Source organism: Rhinolophus sinicus, linkage group LG06 (assembly GCF_036562045.2).
Source record: "Rhinolophus sinicus isolate RSC01 linkage group LG06, ASM3656204v1, whole genome shotgun sequence".
Taxonomy (NCBI): Eukaryota; Metazoa; Chordata; class Mammalia; order Chiroptera; family Rhinolophidae; genus Rhinolophus; species Rhinolophus sinicus.
Window position 1 is genome coordinate 21,399,826 of NC_133756.1, and position 20,701 is coordinate 21,420,526.

The following is a 20,701-nucleotide window of genomic DNA, read 5'->3' on the forward strand; positions in this document are numbered from 1 at the left end:
TTCACAAATGTGAAAAATGAAGCACAGGAAGGTTAGATTACTTGCCCACTCTAAGCAGTTTCTGAATCTGTAAAAGGAAGATAATAATGGTGTCCTCCTACTAACCTACAAACAAGTAATAATTAGTTAAAAATTTGATAGGGCACAAAACAGCGAAGAAGCAAAAGGACTTTCATAACGTATCTTTCTTTATGTTCAAAAGTCTGATTTTGTTTTTAAGTGCTTGATACATCTGCAAGAAGAAAACATCATCAAACACACGTAAAACCCTCAGAATTGCTCAGTAAATACTAAGAAATACAGATATTTAAACAAAATAAAATTCTTGGATGTACTGGATAAATTGAAAGTGAAGAGCAAGTTCATACAGAAGCTTATTTACCAACAATTAATTTCATAAACATCATGATAATGATAGCAGTAATAGCTACTACTTGTTGACTGTCTATTTATATGAGTAATCCTTACAACAATCTCATGAAATAGGAATTATCACTCCTTTTCCATTGACAAGGAAACAGAAGCTGCAAGAGGTTATGTGACCTTCCCAAGGCTGTACAGAGCAAAGGAGATGGGGCAGAAATACAAATCCAAAGTTCATTCAAAAAGGGCAAGTAATTTTGCTCCCCAGATTTTGCCAACCTCACGAAAATTTCTCCTTGTAAGCAACATCATTTGCCTCTGAGTGTGACCATTTTACCCAGTTACTGTTCATCCTTCTGGTCAATAAGGATTTCTTCATTTTTACCCAGAAACGCTCTTTCAGCATCATCTTCCTTCATCTGCCTGTCATTTCCAGGTTCCTCAGCAAAATCCTCTTCACTTCCCTCTTCTTTAATTCCCCAGATGTCATCTTCCCTTTCCTCCTCCTTTTCCCTTTTCTTCTTGGCTTCTTCTTCCTGTTTTTTTTTTTTTTTTTTTTCCATCTCTTCATACAGTTCTCTGCATTGCTTCTCTACATCCTGTTTAGAATGTGGAATTTCAAAATAATTTACAGATGGTATAAACAAAGTTAACCTACTTTAGACATGTCTGGCATCTTCCCACACTCTTAAAAGATTTCTGGGATGGTGTTTATTTACATAAAAATTTTCAGTATGTGTGGGGTGGAGAGAAGTGTGTGTGTGTGTTTGTGTGTGTGTGTGTGTGTAATTTGTTCATAAATAAAATTGTTTCAAATTCAACAGATTGAATGCCAACAGTATTGCAAAGCTCTGTGTGAGACAATCTACACACATTATTTTTATTCTTCACAGCAATGTATGAGTTACTAGTCTCCCTTATTACAAGGGGGATCTGAGGTCCAGACTGATTAAATGACTTGCCCAAGCTATATAGCTAGTGAGTAATAGAACCAGAACTAGAAACCAGGTTTTCTGGCTCTGAGTCTGGTTCTCTTTCTGCTGTATCACAGGAACACAGTCTTTAAGGAACTCTTTGGATTTGCTTTTGAACTGTGATCAGTAAGAACTTGCATCAAGTTAGAAATGGGGCCCCTGTGTTCTTTACTGTGTTCATCTAAGCCCCAGAATTTGATCCCTAGAGCAATCTTCATAGGTTTTTCTATTCAGAGGGGCCTTTAAAAAAGGACACACAGTACAAACTCCTCTAGGGCTTCATCCTCACCTAGAGCATCTGGGCCAAGAGGTCTTTTAGGCAGACTTGGGGGACAAAGTTAGATTGAGAACCTGCATACCCAGTAGGCTGGGCCTGCTAGAATCCTGCTGGGTACAAATGCTTGACATCTTGTTGTGTTTCCTACATTGTCAAGGGAAAAAAACTCTCACAATCAGGCCTTCATTTTCTTATGCCTGGGAAGTACTGACTACCATTAATTTCTCTATTTCATTATTTTCCTCTCATTGCTCTACTCACTGATCTGTTTCCACCCCCCAAACTGCTCTTGCCAAACAAAGGTAACCAAAGACCACCAACTTCACCAATTCCACCATTTCCTGAACTCCAGCTAGACCTATAAGAATCCATGAACCTATCTTCTTTTCATTAGCTCTCAACCAACTCATGTCATCACTTTTCCCCTTGCTTTATTTTTGTGTGATCAATCTCTTGCAAACATCCTCAGTTCCTTTGCCCTTCCTTCCTTTAATTGAGCAAACTCTCAACTCTGGTTAAATCCAACTCTCCAGGCCTGCACCTAAGCAGAGAAAACAATAAAACCAAGCTGATTTTTCTCATTTTAAACTCATTACTATTAAACTAAAGTGAGCCCTTAAGAGCTAGCCAGTAAGCCTACTATATTTCTGTGGTTGATTCACTCTCCTTCTCCTTGGATAAATATTTCTCACCTTCTTCTCCTCCTCAAATCTCCACCGTATCTCTCCCAATCTCGTACTAAGTTGTTGGCCTTACTTCCTATTTCACAGTCAGAAGTAATTTTCCACTTATTTTGTGGCAGCCATGGAGGTACTCTGCTTGGATTTCCCTTGAAGAACTTGTCAATCAGTTGTGAGGAATGCAGTGAGCTGAGAGCCTATAGCTGCAGCACCTGGAGATCCATGGCAACATTTGAACCCAGGACATGCTGTTCCAAAGCAGCTCCCAGCCAATGGCTTAATATGGCAGGAGAACTAGTGTCTGGCCATTTCCAAAATGGTACTCGTCTATAGTCAGTCTTCCCACTGGAGCCCTGTAGAGCTGGCGAGTCTTTCTCAGAGCTACACTATACTAGGCAGCAATTCCTACCCAATCCTCCTACTTCTCCCCTCTCCTTTCACAGGTGTCAGACTTTTCATCTTTCCCAGGCATTATCCAAAATAAGTCTCCTGTATTTCTAACTCCATCTTGGTGGCTGCCTCCCAGAGAATCCAACTGAAACATACTCCCACCACCACATCTACCCACCTATTTGTATCTATTCTCATGCAGACATTCTTTGCTCCTGTGATTATGGATGAAATAGCTGTACTCTTATGGAAAGCTCACCTGTTTTCTTGAGCAATAGATCTCATCCATTCTCATAGTCTCCAGAACATTGCTCCAGAAATTCTCCTCTTTCTCTGCTACATTGTTTCTCTCTTTATTGAAGCATCCCAGTAGAATACAAGAATGCAGGAAGATTTATATATATATATATATATAAAACTTGACCCTTTCTCTTTATCTACCACCCCCTTCTCTCTATCCTTTTCACAGCAAAACTCCTCAAAAGACTAGTCTATACTGGCTGTCTCTAGTTCTTCCATTCTTTCTTGAACACATTTTTTTTCCTATACTTCTCCACTGAAACTGCTCTTGTCAGAGTCACCAACATTGGGGTGCTCCAAAGCTCATCTTTGAATCTCCTTTCTATATATACCCACTCCTTAGGGGATTCATACAGCAAATGGGAATTTAAGTATTACCTGTTGGCTGATGACTCTCAAATTTATATCTCTTTTCCAGACTCATATTCAATTGCCTCCTTGACATTTGGATTTCGAATAATCATCTGACTTAACATTGAACAATTACGTTATTTATTTCTGCCCTTACCCCCAGCCCCAAATATGCTTCTCCATTTTCTTCCTTATCTCAGTAACTCCATCTTTCTAGTCACTTGTGTCAAAAACTTTGGAGCCATTCTTGTTTACTCTCACTCATATTCTGTATCTAATCTTAAATTCCATATTTCATATCTAATCACTCTTGTGAGTTTTGCCCTCAAATGGATCTAGAACCTGAGCATTTCTCCTTATGTCCACCACTACCACCTGCTTCTGCCTTGTTAGTCTTTGCTTATTGTTGTAGTCTTATGCACCACAGTAGCCAGAGTAATATCTTAAACTCTGAGCCAGTGCACATCACTCCTTTACTAAAAATGGCTCCGATGGCATTTTACTCAGGGATATGGCCCCAACTACTCACTCTCTCTCACTCAGTTCCAGTCACACTGGCCTTCTTACTCTTTCTTGAACAAGCAAATTATGCTCCTACTTCAGTGACTTTGCATTTGCTGTTCTCACTACCTGGAAGGCTTTTCTTCTCCAGATAGCTGCATGGCTTGCTCCTTACTTCCTCCAGGTCTCTTAAATGTTACGTGTTCAATGACAGCTCCCCGACCACCCCTATATAAAAGCGCAAAACCCCCATTATCACAGCCCTCTCTGTTGCTTTATTGTTCTCCATCATTTATCTCACCATTTGACTCATATATATGTATTTCTTTATATGTTTCTTGTTGGGCTCCCTTAACTAAATGTTAGCCTCACGAGGGTAGAAATCTCTCTGCTTTATTTCACTGATATATCCCCAGCAAATATAACAGTGCTTTGAACAGGCACTCAACAAAATTTGTCAAGTGAATGTATGGTTTAATAACAATAGGTACCATATATTGAGCACTTACTATATGCCAAGAACTTATAAGATAGTTGCTATCATCATTCTCAATTTACAGATGAGGAAGCTGAAAATCAGAGAGGTTAAATAACTTTTCCAAGGTCATATAGCTGGTAAGTGATGGAGCCTGGATTTGAACCTAAGAAATCTAGCTCTTAACCTAAGCAATCTAAAACTCATGTTCTTCACCAGTGTGTAATATTGCCTGAACAAAATGATATTAGATGATAATTCCAAAGTAAAAGCAAAATAAAACCAGGCTAAAAAGTTTTTAAAAGTCTAGTAAATTTTTATTTTTTCCATGATGACTTCTTCATTGCTTCTTTGGAAATATTAAGTATCGAAGTTCTCTCAAAAAAAAATTTTTTTTTATGCTTGTGTTTTCCTGGCACTCTAAGCATGAGCTTAGTCTGCCCATTGGGTAATCCAGCATTGGCCTCACCTGCTTGAATGGACTTTCCTGAAGAACCAGAAGTCTGGATGGAGGATGTTACCATCATGAAACCATTGTCCCAAATATCACTCCACCCATAAAATAGTTCTAGGAGAGCTGGTAAACAGCACTAACACCTTCTTTCTTTCTCCAAGTCGTTCATCAAAAATGGATTCAGTGGCAGCCTTCTAGATCACTACACTTTGAACAGGGAGAGTGAAACAGAAAGAGTGTGAGTTCTAATTCAACAAGTTAAAGGTTGTGTCTGACCTTGGTCAGTTTATATATACTCTATGAATCTCAATTCCTGCATCTGAAAAATGGTAATAATATCTGCTTTGCTGGGTTGTTTAAAGGGCTAAGTGGAATAACTTTTGGAAAGTGCTCACAGAGTCAGGTACAAAGTTGTCCATGTCCAGTGAATGTGAGTTCACTCCTTCCACCCCACCCCAGCACTCACTGGGCCATGTACCCAGCAAAATGAAACAATGATTGCGAGGCTGACTTTTAAAATGCAAAGAACGGTGTACAAATGAGGTGTCAGACACCTGGAATTCAGGGTAGGGGAATATCTTACTATTCTTATTTCCCAGGTCTTATTTCCAACCTCTTCAGCAAACTCTTCATCATTTGTAAGAAGGAAATTATCAAAGATGCTGCCTGATTTCACCGGTTGAAATAAAAACAATGGGATTATTAGAACTAGGTCATAAGGTTGAAAAAGTCTCCTGGGGGCCTTGCTAAATGCAGATTCCCAGGCCAGGGGAGCTTTTAATCAAGAATTAAGGTGGAGTGAGGAAAACAAAGGTGATTCACAATACAAGGATTCAGAATGTTGTACCACTTTGGCTGATCCATTCTAGAAAGAAACTAATTTATTGTTTCCTGAGGTTCTATGCTCCGCGAGCCTCTAACCACTGTTTTAGAGGGCTGTGAAGAAATTTTCATCAGTCTGCTAGGCTGCCAATTGCTGCTCTTACCTCAGCTCAGACTGACAGCACCTACCTCTGATGCCACTTACAGGTCCCCTTTTTAAGGTTCTCTCCTTAATATAATCAGGAAAACTTAAAGAACATAGGGAAAAGAAAAGGTTTGACAAGACATGAGCAGAGTTTAGATTCTCTACCATATTTCTCTATTTTCTTAAAATAACATATCTAGTATTTACAATGAAAGGAAACCATGAGTTAATATATATGGTATATAACAATTTCAGTGTTTATTGATTTAATGATAAAGGAACAGAAGAGAAAGATGACAACTCACAGGGTCAGACAGACCAACTCAACCGCATATTAGCTGTATGACTCTCAGCAAGTTACACAACTCTGAGCCTATTCCCTCATAATAAAAGCATTGAAAACAACTCCCTTACAGTATTGTCATGAGAATTAGAAATGTTTGTAAAGCTTAGTGTCTGATAGATAACACTCAATAAGTGGTAATATAATAATTATTATAAATTTTCAGGATCTGGATATGTTTCAAAGGAGCAGAAGGATGGTCATTCTGTGTGTGTGTGTGTGTGTGTGTGTGTGTGTGTGTGTGTGTGTCTGTGTGTTTTAACTTTAGCAGTGTACTAAATAAATTAGCAAGTTAATTCTGTGGGAGCAGTTATATGGCCAAGAAATAGTTTGCAGTATGCGCTATCAAATGTCCCTCCTCCAGGGATTGAAAAAAGTTTTGCTTCGTTTTATTTTTTTTAAGTAAGAATATTTGGCTTGCATCATCCCACCAACCCTGCCTCCAACAGAAACATAAATGACAAAATAGCCACTTTGAATAGAGATTATTTTGAGCCATTTTTAAAATCAATTTTAAGAATTCTTTGTGCAACTCTAAGATATATTTTTTTTTTACCTTTGGGACTTTTTTTTTCGCTTTTGAGCTGTCAGCAGTCTTGGTTAAAGAACTGCTCATTTGTTGGCTCTTCCATTTTCCCTACTCCAGCGAGAAACATTCCTAAGCTCCCCTGTTTTCTTTGGTGCCCCTTAACCCCCATCCTCCTTACACTAAACTCATAGCTTTACCTCCAACTAAAAATCAGGACACAAGGGCCAGTCCTGCTTCCTAAAACTTACCAGGGGAGTGACCTTAGTCTACGCACATCCTCTGTGCCTCCGTGCTTCCAGCTGGAAAATGGAATAAAACATACAGTTCTCAAAAGAAAAGAACATGCAAAAAAGAGCTTTGTTAGACTGTAAAGCCTATAAAGATCATTCACTGAAAGTTTCCTGTTTTCCTGTGCTGTCCCACTTGGATCATAAAATGGAAAGCGTATAGGTTTGGGCACTTATTAGCTGTGGCCTCTTGACAAATCAAGTCACCTTTTTGAGCCTTCAGCTTCCTTGTTCATAACATTGAGGTGGTAAGTCCCACCCTCAAAGCCTCACAGGGCTGTGACACAGATCATATGACTTCAGGGATGTCAACATGCTTTGCATTATGGCTAGGCTACACTCACTGCATTTTGTGTCATTATTCCTTCAAAGATCATCAGGAATCCCAAAGGTAAGAAAAATAATTTTCTTTGTTTGCTGCCCCCTCCTCCCAGTCTCTGTCCTGATGAAAGAATGCAATCACTTTTGCCTATGCAAAAAAAAAGAAAAAATATCTAAGGGGTTGTGTATGAAGTTTTGGAACAGAGAGCAGGAGAGGGGAGGGACTAGACAGGAAAGTTAACAAGCTTACTAGGTTAGAACAGACCACATGGTCAACTGGTCTTACAGAGTATTTGAAGGCTGGAAACCTGGATTGGGGCAGGACAGCTAAGGGAATTCTGCCCATCTCCATGTGGCCCTCAGTTACTAGGATTTTCCAACATGGCGCAGGGACCTTGTGGTAAACTGGGTGTGCTGGGTGGGCTGAGTGGGTGGGGCAGATAGGACCTATGAAAGCCAGACCCAGTTAGAACATAAAAGAAAAGGAAGCCCGTAAAGGGGATGTCAGCATTGTGCAGAACTGCGTCACCAGAAAAAAACAAAAGGTTAAGAGATAATGCTGGAGTTTTAGTAATGTAGTTGCTCAGGCTTCATCCCAGACCTGCTGGATCAGAATCTGCATTTTAATAAGATCCCTTGTGATTCAGATTTGTGATAAAGTTTGAGAAGCATTCCTTCCGCATGATTTAAATTCTCAAATAGAAAGGTATGCCTGCTTAGAGAGGTTGATAGAACTCAGAGCAATTAGTGTCAAATAATTTTAAAATTTTGTAGATGGGGGTCGGCCCAGTGGCTCAGATGGTTGGAGCTCCATGCTCCCAACTCCAAAGACTGCCTGTTCTATTCCCACATGGGCCAGTGGGCTCTCAACCACAAGGTTGCCAGTTCAATCCCTCGACTCCCGCAAGGGATGGTGGGCTCCGCCCCCTGCAACTAAGATTGCACACGGCACCTTGAGCTGAGCTGCTGCTGAGCTCCTGGATGGCTCAGTTGGTTGGAGCGCGTCCTCTCAACCACAAGGTTGTGGGTTCAACTCCTGCAAGGGATGATGGGCTGCGCCCCCTGCAATTAGCCACGGCAACTGGACCTGGAGCTGAGCTGCGCCCTCCACAACTAAGACCGAAAGGACAACAACTTGAAGCTGAACGGCACCCTCCACAACTAAGATTGAAAGGACAACTTGACTTGGAAAAAAGTCCTGGAAGTACATACACACTGTTCCCCAATAAAGTCCTATTCCCTTCCCCAATAAAATCTAAAAAAAAAAAATATATATATATATATATATATATATATATATATATATATTTTGTAGATGGACAAAGATACAGTTTAAAATGTGTTATTTAATGTTTTCAGTGGAAAAAAAACAATGCATCTTAAGGAAACAGTCAGATTAGGTATATTAATATGACCACATATTTTTACAAGATGTAGAACGTTCCTATTATTTATTAAGAAGGGACAACAACAACAAAAAAGATAACAATGGATACTTGTGCAAACTGCATCGACATTCTTCAGATAAGAAAGTAGGATATAATGTCTCCCTTCCTCCCTCCCTCCTTCCCTCCCTCCCTCTCTTCCTCCCTCCCTACTTTCTTCCTTCCCTCCTGATTCCCTATTGTGCATGTTGTAATTTACCATCTCCTTGCACTTCCACAGTATGATGGTCTCACTGAGCCAGGAAAGCAACAAAGTAGAAATAAATAAAATGGAAAATGAATAAACCAAGAGAGCTTCAAATAGGGGATTTCTCTGGCCATGGGACCTTCTAGGATATACCCAAAGACAAAAGGCTGTGCTTTCTAGAGGCTCTGTCATATAGTGGGTGTAGTCAATAAAGCAAGGACTTTAGAGGCTGACAGACCTTTGTTTGAATCCTGTTTCTACCATGCACTAGTTGTGTATTCTTGGGAACGTCACTTGACATTTCTGAGTTTCAATTCTCTCAAGTGTAAAATGGGGTACAAATAAGGGATAATGACACTTACTTTACAGAATTGTGAGAATTAAAGGATGACATATAAGTAAAGCACTGATCCCAGGCCAGTGTTTAACAAAAGTGATTTACTTCCTCAGCAAGGGAATTCCAAGACTGCGTAGGTTGCAGTTTCTAAGGGGCCTCATTCTGGGGCAGGTGCTTGAGGTGCTCTCTTTTCTCCTGATTTGGGGAAGAATCCTCCCCATCTTCAAAATAACAGGTCTCAGGGAAGAGAGAGATAGATGAAGTTCTGGGTATCTGAGCCCTCCTCTTTCCTGTCCAATCAGAGCCAGGGAAGATGACTGGCAAAGACAGGGAGGCCAGGTCAGGGCTTGTCCTCATGCCTGGGATAATCATTCTCAACCTCTATCTAGGGATTTTTATATTTCAAAGTTTTATGACATCTCTAGTTCACTTCTATCCCCAGAACCACCCCCAAGAATCACGTAGGATCAGCACAGCAATGTGAAGTATCAGGCCCCTGAATCTAGCCTCAGAAAGGCCTACACTCAGATCCCAGGCTTCCTGCTTAGCAGATATGTCTTCAGGCAAATTACTTAACTTTTCTAAACCTCAGTTTTCACGTTTAGAAGTAGGAGATTTCACAGTGAGAATTAAATGGCACTTGCAAAGTCTCTAATATCGTACTTTGTACATGATAGTGATTCAATAAATGTTAGCTATTATAATTATTAGGATGAATATAATTAGCCCCATCTTAAAGATAAGCAGTTTGAGGCTTAGAACGATCAAGACTCATTCAAGGTTTGTGATTTCCAGCCTGGAGGTCTTTCCACTTTGTGGAAACTTTACTGGGACTGTTGCTCAGTGGCTCCGAGCCCAGAGAGCTGAGAACATTGATGTTATAATAGCGACAAATGGTGGGGTCCGGCTTATATTTAGGGTTGTCTATTCCTGGATGAATCCACTCCCCCTGGTAATTGGGATTGTCAATGATCCGAGGTTTCCATTGTCCCTAAGCAAAGAACCAAAGAGTGAACACAGCATTAGTGTTTTTCCATTCTTCTCATGCAATCAGAAAGACCAATCAATTTATAAAGACAGTTGTGTATTTACTTAGGCGCAAGGACTCAGAGCAGGAGTTCTGGAACTTTTTCCTCTTTCTTTGAGTTAATGCACAAGACTTTTCCAAGTTCCCCTTTTTATCCAGAGGGAGCCAAACAAGGTGGCAGAGACCAATTCTGAGCTTGGTCCCATCTCTCTGCGTAAGTTTGTTCATGAAGTTAAGAAAATGTAGCTTCACAGGGAACACCATCGAAGGACTCTGGCACTTGGAGCCATTCTCTTCCTGGTGTGTAGCAGAGGAAACTGCCCAAATATAATCACGCTTGCTTCATTCAGTTTTATCTCTGGACCATTTGACAGCTGATTCCTTTAGTTCCCACTGCTTCTGACGTGAGGTCAGGAGTTAGGCCTTAAAAAGTAGTTAGTCCTTCCCCAGCTCCAACACTTTTGGCTCATTCATGTGCTGTGCTTTCCCTTTCTGGACAATTTCTGAGACTTCCAGTTTCTGGCCCCAGACCATTTCCTGTTTTGACCATGTATTTTTGGCTGCTTTCCACCACCCTAGACAACCCCTTCGCCTAAGGTTGCCTGCACCTCTGCTTCCCAGGGTTGACCTTTCCCAGTCCACCCCCTCTCCCAGGCAGGCACAACCCTGAAAACAGGGCCTAGATTAGGCTATATAGTCGTACTGGGGGCGGGGGCGGGGGCGGGGGCAGGGGTGGGGAGGTGACCACAGGATCTCAGAGTTTCTGTTTTGCAAGTTAAAACTTACATCTGTTCTGTCTTATTTCTCACATCTATTGGAAGGAGAGAGTCCCCTCACTTTATACGTCAGGTTTGGTATCAAGGGCCCTTCCCACACCCCATCTATCACCTCATTTCGGTCATCTGGCTTCTTGGCATCTGGGCCTGGCATGTATTCAAAGTCCTCCCAGTCCTGAAACAAAATGTTTCTCTATGAGACAGATGGGATCTAGAGTACAGTCAGGCTGGACCTGGCCCCCTACCCCTGCCACCCTCCTGTCCTCACCCTATGAAAACCCAGTTCAGAACTCTGCAAACAAGCCCAATACAGGAGGGAAAAAGCCTTTCAACGACTCCAACCTATCCTCAAGTTCATTATCACGCTGACCTTGAGTACTTTAAGCTCAAATAAGAAAGAACTTTCCCTTGTTTCTGACGTCCCTCCTCCTCCTCCTCCAGTTATGTGCCCCTATTGTCAGAATAGGTCTTCCTGCCTGGGTCCCTCTTCCTCTCTTGATTACCTGCCTTGTACCCCAGCATGCTCCCAGACCTGGACCTGTCCTCCCTTGTACCCCAGGTCCTTTCTATTTCCCAAGACAGTCACAAACAGCCTACCCCAACTTTCATTTTTCCTCTGTTGTGGAGCCTCCACAATTTTGCTCTGTCTACCTGGCAGTTCATCCAGGTGCTGACCATTTGCTCAGACTGATGGAGGGCTCGGATGCCCAGCCTGCTAGAATCACAGTCATTCAGCACCTATGACTGGGAAAGTTCAGTTTCCTGGGCTGTTTCAGCTGTTTGTGATTCCTGAGACAGTCAGCAGCCTATCCTGGAGGCTATTGTCTTGATAGAACCCCGCCTACCTAACTAGTTTCCATCTTCTCCAGGTTCACTCAGCAGGGAGCAGAGTCCTGCAGCCTTTTTCCTAGGCCTTGAGCCAAACCTGAGCCACATCAGGTGCAGGGTCCTCACCAGGAGGTTAGTCTTGTGCCCTGAGCTGCCTGCTGGGCCTGGAAAAAATTTAGCCCTTAATTTTCCCTTGGTGCTAAAGGCCCAGGCACTTCACCTGGTTGTCTGCCCGAATTCCCTGACCACACCTCCCTCCCCCTGGGATTGGAGCTCTTTGCTGAATCTTCCACACATGGCCGGGTGACTGCCTGCCTGTCTGCAGGCTTCTCCTTATGGACTGTGTTCCAGCTGCTGGGTCCCTTGCTGACCCAGAAGCATCTCCTCCACCAAGGCTGACTCCACTCTGACCGTACAGTTGCCATGTAGCAGGTGAGGTCCTTCATGACCTGGTTCTACCCTGATCTCCCACTGCTCTCCACCTTGAACTTTACGCTCCCAAAATACTAAACTGCTGCTTTCAGGTCTTCACACAACCATGTTACTTTCCACCTAACTGTTGAGCCTTTGCTACTGCTGTTCCCTGGGGCTGGAATGTCTTCACTCCAACCCGATTTCCAACTTCCCTTGCTCTAATGAATTCACTGTTTGAAATTCAGTACATTATTAACATTTAAACGCTGTATATTAAGGACTTATTATATACCAGGCACTATATTATGTATAAATAGCTCATTCAATTTTCACAACAACCTTTGCACATAGGTATTATAATAATCCCTGTTTGTGAAATTGACTTTCCCAGCAATTGTGTTTCTTGCCCTAGGTCTAACTGTTACTAGGTTGAGGTCTCACAGTTTGTAAATGGTGGAGCTCAGATTCAAACCCATATCTGTCTGACCCCAGTCTACGTTTCCAACCCCAAGTTTAACCCAATCACTCAAGGATTGCCTCCTTCCCAGACCACCACCTGCACCCCAACTCAAGCTGGATTAGAAGCCTCTTTTGGGCTCCCAAAGGATTTCACATCTCTGACTCTCAGTACTAATTACACAGTGTGACATTCATCTGTGTACTTATCTGCATCGCCCACTAGATTCTGAATCCCAGGAGGATTCTCAATCACTGCAATGTCCTATTTATAGCTATATCCAGTACAGCTTTCCAGTAAATGTTAATGAATCAATGAATAGATTTCACACAATCTCCCTGTCAACAGTTTTTTTGTCAAAAAGAGATCCAGATCCTAATGTATGTGTGCTTGAACAAGTCACTTCATTTTCTAAGCATGTTTCCTTATATAGAGATCGTCACACACTGCTCATGGAAGCTGCCAGAAGGATCAGTAGACACTCAACAAATGTGAGTTGCTTCCCTCTTCTTTCCATGCCTCTTTGGGTACCAGTATTTAGCTGGACGCCTCCCTGAGGGATTGATGCCCCTAATATCTGCTCCATTGTTCCCAGCCTCCTTCTCCCATCCCCACACCTGAATCCCCGACTGCGTCCCGGCCAAACACCTTCTGACCTCACGTTTACTATCTTCAGGATCTTCTATTTGCAGACATTCATCCCGTGTCCTTGGTTTTCGGGCACAGGGGTTCTTGATCTTCCTGGGAGGCAGGACGTTCCAGCTACCTTCCCGATCCCCAGTGGCTACTTGCTTGTTATTGACTTATTATCGGTATATGTAGCTTTGGGGCAAATGATCAGAGGGTATGGGTGTCTTTATTGATCTAGAAAGGGAATGAGGAATATTTTAGTTCCACGTTGGACATCTTTAGATCTCAAGCATCAAATGCACCACCTCAAACAGACTCTGAGTTCCTGAATGCCACCCCCCACATATTCACACTTCACCACATCCCTCATCCCATTTCTCTGGTTAACCCAATAGAGACTGTGGGTCTCATTCTCATAAGAACACACCAGTTTGGTCTCCCCTATCTCCCATCATCCTCTATATCATAGCTCCGGTCATTCTCTGATCTTGTCTGTTTTTCTGTCTGTCCCACTAGACTGTGAGCTTCTCCATGGCCATGTCTGCTTCATCTGTTGTGTCTGTGGCTTCCAGCATAAGGCCTAGCCTGGAGGAGGACCTCAGGGAGCCTCTATGGAAAGAGAAGAGCAAGAAGGTACAACCCCTGAACAGTCATCCTAGGGGAAGGCCTTGAGCTTAAGCACAACATCTCCAATGACCCAGGCCCTCTGGGCTTCTCTAGACTTAGTTCCTGCCTCTCCCCTGCACTCTAGCTGTACCAAACTCCTTGCAGTGCCACTCTTTCTCAAGTCTTCTTGACTTTTCTCACATGATTACCTCTTCCAGGTATTCAATCCTACCTAAAATTGTCACACTGCTTCACAAGACCAGTTCATGTTCATCTTTCAAACCTCAGCATAGGGAAACATCCTCTAGGAAGCATTTCCTGTCTCCAGATTGTGTGGCGGGGTCTCCTCTGTGCTTGCACAGACTCTGATCATAGTAGGTGGTCACTCTCCTTTGCTTGACTCTTTCCTTCACTGGACTGTGAGTTCTGTGAAGTTAGGGGCCATCTCTGGCTCACTCTATTCCCAGCCCAAGGCCCAGCACAGAGTTGGCATTTGGTAAATGCCTATTGAGTTGCTGATGAAATCCAGCTGTTATCCTCCAGGCAACCTAAGTCTCTCTATCCTGACATTACTAAGATAAATCCACGCCCAATTTTTAAGCCCAGCATTCCCCATCTGCACCATTCCTTCCAATATCTAGCAGTGGGAACTGAGCTATGCCAAGCATTGTTCCAAGTGAAGGCCTTATATGTCTTCCTAGATTTTGGGATCAACTGTTCCTATGTGATCTCCTGTAATTTACAGCATTTTTCTAGGTCTATTTTATAATCTGTAAAATGGAGATGATAGTATGTAATTTATAGGAAGTTCATGAGGATTAAACGAGAGAACATATTAAATTAAAAGGGTTATCCTTTCCCCCTAGGCGGAGGCCAGCCTACACACTCACCCTGCACTTGATGGTCTTGTTGTTCTCATGATATTTTCCTTGGTAATGAAGGGTGACCTGTACTTTGTTGTTGCCAAAGCCACAGATGTCAGGGCCTGGAAATTAAACCCCCGTGCATGATTTTTACACCACTTTTACGCAGTTTGCCTGGGCTGAGACCAAGACAGACATAGCCTGTGTATTAATTGGGGTTCCAATAGGAAATAGCACACTCAAATTTAAGACTGTTTGAAGGGAATTTAATAAAGAGCCTATTTACAAAGATGGGGGCAGGACATTGAGAAAACATGAGGAATAGCCCTGTGCTCTGGGCTAGCAATTGTGGAGCTATTCCTACCCTTAAGCCTGAAGGGGCAAGAAGGAGTAGTTACCAGAGCCCAGAGGAAGGAGTCCTGTGGAGAGGGCAGCCAGGACAGAAGCTGTGACTTTCAGTTGAGGGACATAACTCTCCCCTCTCTGATCTCCTGCCAGTACTCCCATTGACCAAACCCAAATGGAAGCCCCTCCTGTGCCAGGTACTTTGTCTTTGAACTATCACAAGTAAGTATTACTATCTCTACTTTTAACTGGGAAAATGATGGTTCAGTAAAGTTAAGCAACTTGCCCAAGATCAAACAGCTCATAAGTAGCATGGCTGGGATTTAAACTCAAGCTTTCCTAAAAACAGCCTGAGGCTCTTTCTGCTTTGTGAAAACTTTTAGAGGGAACTTTCCATCTGTGGCTCTGAGCCTAGAGAACTTAACCTGACAGAGGTCCAAGAATAGGTTTTAACCTAGTTTTTCAACCTCACCTCCCATGTTATTGCTCTCTGATTATCCTACACACACACACACACACACACACACACACACACACCCCACTCTAGCCATGCTGGTCTCACTGTTTTTCTGCTTGTCTTTGAATTTCATGCCTCTGAGTTTTGCACACTGTTTTCTCTGCCTTCATAACATTTCCTCAATCTCCTTCTGTGCTTATTACAATCTAACTCATTCTTCAAAGAACAATTAATATCTTCTCCCAAAAGCCTCCAGCTGAGATGAGTCATGCCATCTTTTGTGATTTCATAGCATCTCACCAACACCTTTTGAAAAGTATGCCTTTCCTTCTGCCTTTAAAAAAAATTATTCATATGCCTGTGTCCCCACCAAACAGAAGGCAAAAGGGTAGAATAGAAAAGGCACAAGCTTTAAAGCCAGACAGACTGGGTTTAAATTCTGGCTTCCCTCTTATTCACCTTGGGCAAAATCTCTTACCTCTATTTTCCCATCTGCAAAGTGGAGATAACAGCCCAAACCTGTTGGGTTGTTTGAGCATTGAATAAATAATAGTCACATGAAAAGAAAATAAAAATCACATTTAAAAATTACTTCCAATTTCTCCACTACAACTACCATGTATCTCTGTATAAACTCATTGTTAGATGGATGGGTTCTGAAGAAAATAGAGAGGGCAGAGACACACGTTTTAGACACCCAGAGTGCTATGTTGCTCTACATATGAAAAAGATTGAAAGATAGAAAGAAAGAAAGAAAGAAAGAAAGAAAGAAAGAAAGAAAGAAAGAAAGAAAGAAAGAAAAAGTTGGGGGAGAAGAGATGCAGGCGGGAAAAGGGCAAGGAGGCTGAAGAGAAGGATTTTGACATGGGCTTGAAGAGAGTTCTAAAGCTCCCTAGGAAAAGAAAGAAATGTTTAGAGAGAATTTTAAGGATATTTTGCTGTGACATGTAGTGTAACCCTTTCCTCTGGCTCTATACAAAAACATTTAGTAAAATCCACATTCTTCATCAGTGCTTTGGGAGTTGGATTAGTTGTTGTTTGTCAGTTTTTTAATAGCAACCACATTAAAACTGGAGTTAAGTAAGAGTTGGACTGCCCCAAGGAAGCCTAGTGACATATTAAGGTTACAGATGCAACACTGTGGACGCATTCCAGAAGCTGGAGCAAGGTGATCCCTGAACTGCTATTCCTCTCTCTCACTGAGGGTGGGAACTTCCTTCAAAGCACAAAGACTTGTTGTCATAGGTACATTTGAAAATATCTACACAGCTTTCTCCTTTTCTGAAAACTGGAGAACGTCTCTCTGTACTGTAGCCTTATTAGTACCACGGGATTCTCCACCTCTTTGGTCTATTTATAGTAACATTTAGGTTTAGAGTTGCTTTTTCTCAGGTCTTTGAAGAGTCCTACAACATAGGAGCATGGAGCTACCCCATTAGAAATTTCCTGTTCCAGGTCAACCTGAGCCTTTTTGACATCTGCGGTGGCTCTCACTAAGACCTCATGGGTCTGATAGCAACTGCTATCAGAGCGTTTACCAAACATGATGTAGTACTTGGATTCTGAACGTATATCCTCCTGGTTCAGGGTGTCAGGGAAGAATTTCACATACTTACCACCACAGTCAACGTTTTGCTTGTGTTTTACTGAAAACTGAACCACCAAGGTCTCATTCTCATTACTGAATGGCTTCAACCTGGGTGAGAGGGCATACAATTTAGCATCTTCACTGGTCTGGAGACCTGGGAGCAGAGAGCACAGACTCTTTAGGCTTATGAGTATATACCCAGAGCAGACAGAGGGACCCAGCACTTAGTCTCTCCAATCTCTGGTACTTTCTTACACACTTACTGTGCGCCAGGTGCTGTGCTGAATAGTTTACACACATTATCTTATTCAAGACTCATAGAAACCCTGCAAAATCGGTATTCTCTCTACTTTACTCATTAGCAATGTGAGTCATAGGGAGGGGAGGTGGCTAGTAAGATACTAAACCGGGATTTGAAGCCATGCTTGTCTGATTCTTTCTTTCCACTATATCACACTGCCTCTAATTTTCAAGACATACTTAAATAAGGTTTTGCAGCTTTACAAAACAAAGACCTGTTTCTTCTGAGGCCCCCTGGGTGGCCAGAATCAGGCTCTGCCATGTTCAATTGATGTGGTAGAAAGAGGCCCAGTGCTACCTCTTGGGACAAATAATAACCATTGCTCAAATTAATTGGACACTTCCTCTTGATAAGCATTATGTGTCATTCATATGTATGTATTGCTGTACTTAATCCTCATACTAACCCCATGAGGTGGGCTCTGCTAACATCTCCACTTTATCATGAAGTCATTGAGGCTATCTCACTTGTCCAGGGTCATACAACCAGTCTATCGAATCCCAGAGCCCCCATGATAAGACTTGACTTCCTCCTCCAGAGAATACCAGAGCTGTAAGAGATCTCAGGACCTTTCTAGTCTAACTGCATTACTTTATCGATGAAGAAACCAAGCCTCAGAGAGGGAAAGTTGCTTATAGAAAAATCATGCAATCATGAATGACAGACACATCAGCCAAGTCTCCTGACTTTGAGGTCAGGGGTCTTTCCATAATTCCATGCTAACTGGTTATGACTCTGACTGACTGTCACTTTAACTCTCTGAGCCTCAGTTTCCTCATGAACAAAATGTGGATAATTATTCCTACTTCACAGTTTCCTGTGAAAGTCAAACGGGTAAGAGATGTGAGAAGCACTTTGTAAACTATCATAAAATGCAAGGGCCTATCATTATGCGTGCTCAGTGAGGGTCCTTCCTTCATGGTCCCACAGCTCTCTGTACTTCCCTGAGTTGCAACGAGGTTTATTTCTGTCTCTTTGAATGAGTTTTAAGCTCCTGAAGAGCAGGAGCATCTTTATATTCACAGCATTAAAGGCAAGGCCAGGCATAGAAGAAATGCTCAATAAATACGTGTTAAATTGCACAGAAGGATTACAAGTCCTGATTCAAAGCATTTATTGCACACCAGACTCTGGCTAAGCATTTTCACGTCTGATATTGTGTTCGGAGCTGTCTGTATTTTAAAGTGCATGCTTACTTCCCCAAAGACCTCTAATGAGGCTAGAGTAGCCAGAAAATACTTCTGTGGAGGAGGGAGTAGGCACAAAGGAAAGAGCGCTGAATGAGTAAGCAGAAGACCAAGCTTTGAATCTCTGCTCTACCAAACCTTGCTATGTAGCCTAATGTAGTCCCCTCTCTCTCTGAGCCCCACGTGTTCCCAAGAGCCCTCCTAGACAACCAGGGGGAACCTAATGAATCTGAGTGGGAGGAGATGTGAGAAGCAACAACCAAGAACTCAAGCTGAGAGGAGATGGGTGGCTATGCAGACTGCCTTCAGAGCCACTAAGAAGTGGGCGTCCCATGGGTTACGCAGTCTCCAATTCTCTCTCCTCTGGAAACAATTTTCCAGCGTGGATTTAAATGAGATTTGAAATGCTCAGGCCAGTTCGTAATTCTCCACTTTAATAAATATGAAAATGAGATTCATAACAGTAGGCAGAAGAGAGAAGATGGGAAATCACTCTAGGGGACGATCAATGAAATCTATTTATAGGACAAAAGCTTTCTCAGACAAAAAGCCTCTTGCCTGCAGATCTAGCCCTCAGAGCTTCCCCTTCCATCATAGTGTCATTTGGCTCTTATAGCAGCCCTGTCTAAGGAGCATGGCAGGTAATGATAATTATCTCCATTTAGTATCAAGGCTCAGAGAAGTGAAAAGACTTGCCCAAATGCTGCAACTAGCAAGTCCTAGGAGTTAGCCCTAGGTCTGTCTCTTCCACTCTCCATTGTACCAAGTTGCTCTAGGGGAAAGCAACGTTTGGAGGTTATACAGTGCTTTTTCCATTTTCAATTACAGTGTTACATAAAAAATCCTAGGGTTGGGGAAAGCAATATAGTCCAGAGGTAATGAACATCGTCCTGGAGTCAGACCGGGAATCAGGTCTCAGCTCTGCCTTTGCCAGCTGTGTATACACCCTTGGGCAAATTACCCCGAGTCTCTGAGGCAACTCTGCAAAACTGAGAACAGAACAGTAACCATCTCATGAAGTTGTTAGGCACGTGAATGGGGATAATACTTCTAAGGGTTTAGCTTTAAATACCTGTATCAATAAATGGACATTATTATTTTTGTGGAGTCCATTCTCCATTCACTACTTTTGTTTTTAATTCTAAGAAAGAAAAGTGAATTGGTAATCATGGATTAAAACAACTGTATAAAGGCCAAAAATTTTCTAGTCAATTAATACATTCCTGAATTCCATTAACTTACCTTTATCCTTTTCTTTGTCTCTATAAAACTTTCCTGCAGTGAGCTGAAATTTAGCATAATCTGGCCTATGTTTAGATTCCACCCATCATTTTTTCCATCCATCTATGAGGTAAAGAAGAAAAAAATCAACATGTAGAAGTTATTTGTGTTTTCTTAGAGACAAAAAGATGCAGCTAAGACTGACCAAGACTGAATGGAACAGTAAGGGAATACCAGGTGTTAACTCCAATATTCCTGAAGTCTTCCTCCCTCCCTGATACCTGAATCCCACCACTTGTGCACTCCATGTGTTAGTTGAGCCACTTACACGTTAATGTTCCATCCCGCCCTCCTCTACGAGAATTAAGTTCTGCAAACTGCCATGGGGATGTATGATTGAAAGTCATGAGGCATTCTCATAAAAGTAGTTGGAAAAAATATGGTTAAGGGGACTAAGCCCTTGTACATATTTATGTTTAGTAAAATAAAATAATAAAATCAGCTCACCAAGTAGAGAGACTAGCAATACCATTTTGTACTTCTTGAATTAGTAATGATGACATTGAACAATCAATCTCCATTTACCCTTTTATTATTGCTCAAACTTTTTAGACTCTCCCTTGCAGTTTCAAGGAGATGCTGATAAATTTGTTTTGCTTTGGCGTAGATGGCATGTAGACAAAGAGGCATTCTTTTTGGGACCTGGCACTCCATCTAAGCATTCAATGCCTTTCTGGTTTTGTGCCTCAGAGTTGCTGACTCCAACTTCCTGGGCCCACCATGGTCCCAGAGTCACAGGGCAATTTGGCAGCTTGAGATG

The 20,701-nt window shown here is 42.1% G+C and overlaps 1 pseudogene; it reads right to left on the reverse strand.

The window, feature by feature from the left end:
- Window positions 1-632: 632 nt before the first annotated feature.
- Window positions 633-20,189, reverse strand: LOC109453213 (calreticulin; annotated as a pseudogene).
- Between the last annotated feature and the right edge of the window lie 512 nt (window positions 20,190-20,701).